This window comes from Diadema antillarum, unplaced genomic scaffold (assembly GCF_040938485.1).
Source record: "Diadema antillarum isolate AM-2024a unplaced genomic scaffold, OU_Dant_1.0 seq00000653_RagTag, whole genome shotgun sequence".
Lineage (NCBI taxonomy): Eukaryota > Metazoa > Echinodermata > Echinoidea > Diadematoida > Diadematidae > Diadema > Diadema antillarum.
Genome location: NW_027271566.1, coordinates 444,200 through 447,981, shown reverse-complemented (window position 1 = coordinate 447,981; position 3,782 = coordinate 444,200).

The following is a 3,782-nucleotide window of genomic DNA, read 5'->3' as shown; positions in this document are numbered from 1 at the left end:
CCTCAGTTATGAACTCCTGTTTGGAATCTAATCATTCTTTCATGTTAAGTGTCTGTTCGGTCCCATCCAAATTGTGTCCCCTCTACCTGGCGAACTAAAGGCATTTGCATCTTGTTCGAATTTTTGATTGATTTTTTTTTTCTAATTTCCGTCCAGCTTTTCTTTCTTTGAATAAATGAATCTATATGAAATGACTGCATCCCTTTGTGGAGATCTCCTTTCATCAGAAAATCTCCACGAGAAAAGACAGACAACTTTTCTAAACGTAAATACATCTCTGTTTATATACATAGTACATGCACCGTGTCTCATAATCAATAAGTCCTTGTAACAATCCTATTTCCTCAAACCCTATCTGATTCGCATAGGATTTTTCAAACGCACATAATCAACACTCCGACGCTGGTCCATCTTTTCAGCATCACATCGGTCAACGCCCTCAGGCCTAACTTATTTTATATTGTATGGTACGAGGATATAACGCCAGATCCAGTCTTTATTATAGACCTCATGTGGACGAGAGTGGACCTCGATGAGGGCACAAACCATCTCGGCTTCTCATTCACATGCCAATCACTGAGATGAGTTCCATAAAGGCGCACGTGTGTGTTATGTGAAAGAAGCCCTCGTGGTGATGAGATGTTCCCTAATCCGGCGCTGAAAGGACTCGCGGCATGGGGTTCGAACTCACGCGCTTTGTACCGGTGGCCCTTGGTGTGAACTCCCCGCTGCGCGCTCGACCCCAAACAAGCCACACAAGCACGGTGATAGACACTAGCAGGGCGTAGACGGCTTTGTGTACCATGAATCGTCTGAAGGAGAATGAACTCAAACTTACCCCTTTCACACGGCGGATTCTGCCTCTCTACGTATTTGATATTGCAGAACGAGATGAATTGTCATGAAGAAGATAAGGTTCGAAGAAAAGGGTGGTTGTGGCACAGATAAAAAGAAAAAAAAACCTTCTCATGTACGTATCATCTAGTTCAGTCCTCCTTCAGGTGTGTTCCTCTTCTTGTTTTTAGTAGAGTACTACACAGTAAAGTATTGTGTTTACAGAATGATAATGATTACCCCACCCCCGTCTATACCCCCACCCCACCCCCAAAAAGGAGGAAGAGGAAAGAAAATATGATTCCACAAAATTTCACTTTTCTGTAATTAAAGCACACCTGCCCTCGAGTTAATACTGACATGATTATGTTAAGGGTATAATTATGTTCCCCCGGCTTTTTGAAAGAGGCAAATCAAGTGCTCTTTCACTTTGCTAGAAATATGGAATATGTCGAATGCTGCTTATATTTTCCTTATATCGTTGTCTTGCAGTGACGTCACAAACCGTTGACGTTTTCTTTTACAGCTATGGCGGCACATAACTTTTTAACGGATGTCCGATTTTCCTCAAACTTTCCCTGATGTAATACTCGAGTATTGTGTGTTTGTGTTTGTGTGTGTGCGTGTGTGTGTGTGTTTTACTAATATTGCTGGATTCACTCAATCTATATATTTTGGTGAACTTGTCCTTTGAGAGGGAACGCGAACCGATCAGCTGCTTCCCGTTGAGGACGGCCTGATTTTGCTACAACACGCATTTCCAATAGATACCTGCCCGAGTATACTCGGGACTCGTCCTCAACGGGTTAGAAGTTATCACCTCATTCAACTTGTGGCAGCGCAAGAGCTTCGCTTCAGTAGTCCGATCATTTAAGACTGAACTATATAAATTGACATGAGAACGTAATAAAGGAAAGAGATGAAAATGAATATCTAGAACTCTATGCATTTCGGCAATTATTATGTTTGAAATATAGAGAGCTCTATGAATTTCGGCAATATGTTTTTCTTCATCACATAGCTACATTCACATTTACATTTCTTCTTCATCACACAGATTTGAGTGTGCGTGTATAGAACTTCAAGTCTATAATGTGTAGTTGTACTAACTTTAACACAGAATTAACTTTTCAATAAGAACTGTTTTCCTTGAGCTCTCTCCTCATCCTCAGTTTTCAGTCCATGGCCAAACCAGACACTCCCAATTAGGCGGTATTATCCCAAAGTGTTACGCTCGACACTTAAAACTCTTTCCGTGAATGGCGCTCATCAATACCTCTCATCACCCCTACTTTTTCTCTTTTGTGCTTCCATTGTCCCCGCTTTTGCGGGTCCAAGGACCTGGTAAAGCGTCCCCTTTTGTTAGAAAAGTGTCAGCGACTTGGGTGATGTCCAAATTAAGAAGGAAAAAAAAAAAGCAGGGGGGGGGGCTTAAGAGCAAAATCATACTTTTCACAGTTGGGAGAATAGATAAATACATTTGCTATATGTTAATCTTGAAAGAGAAAACGAAACAAAAAAAAAAGAAACCTCTATCTCAAACCCTTGGATTACACAAAGTTGTAATCCCGGGAATCACACGGCTTTTCAAGCTTTTTACTTCCTTGTTATACGTTTGGTTGTGTATTTTTTCCTGAGTTTGATAAATAATGTGTTGCTGATGACGAATAATACAAGACACCGAAAGAAGAGGGACTTCGAGTAGTAACAAGATGAGATGTGAATGTAATTAAGAGTCATATTGTTCGCAAAGTATATCTTTCTGTCCTTCTCTTTGCCTCTCACTCACCTTCTGTCCACACCTGTATGCCTTCCCATTCTCTTCCTCCCTCACCCTCTCTTTGTAGTTGTATCTTTAGAAATATTCGAACATCCCAATTCAGCATCCCACTGGAAGAAAAAAAGAGGAAATAACAAGATTTCCTAAAGGCAAGTGGTCATGCCACTCTTGTTGCTCGTTGGTGAGAGAAGAACATGAAGAATTATTGGTTCTCGTAACCGCTATTGAATGAAAACCTTGGCAAACTGATGGTTATTGGATTATCATATACTAGAAAACTTTGATTGAATTTCAAATCAAATGAGTTCGTTTGTAAGAAAAAAAAATGAAGAACATGATTAAGCGTCTGGGGTATCAAAACGTTGGCATATCTTTCTTTGTTAAGGAAATAGCAAAAACAACAATTGATTAAATAGGAATTGAAGTTTGTCGCTAATGGCGCCACGTGTTAGAGCAGTACGCTCTACATGTATATACCACTTAATTGATTGTATAGGTCTATGTGATGTGTTAAGCTAGAGCAATTTATCAAAAGTTTCAAACTTTACAATGTGATTTAACTTTTCACGTCAAACCCTTCCAAACGTTTTTCAGTGCGTCTACCTTCCTTTGACTGAAAAAAATTGTTATGTTAAAGGATGTATGACAGCATGGTGTTTGATAATTTTATACAACAGTCATTCTTTGTTGCTCAAAATTATTTCAGACTGTCTACGTCACCCGCACCAAGATTGACCTCTCCTCGGTATGATACTATACCTATATGCAACATCTCTTCGGTCAAAAGAAAGTAGCAGTTTGCTTGAAACACTAAAGAGGAAAACTCTGTCGAGATAGATAATTTGCACTTGCCGAAACTTTGCTCTGGCATGAACACAGTCCATTATTATATTAGTCCATTTGTCGATTCTTCCACCGCGGCAATATTGGTTCAATCTTGCTTTTTGAAAAGATTCACGTTTGTCTCTTTTCGACCTTTCTCGAGCTGTTGGTTTGATTATTTTTTCCCGTCTTCTGCAGCTTGCTTTCTGGATTTGGAGAACTGTCGAGTCTCTTTGTATTGTTATCATTATCATTTTTATCATCACCGTCATTATGGGAACAGCAGAAGTAAAGCGGAGAACGAAGGAGAAGGAAGAGACACCAATTTGTCGGTGACCGAAAGATG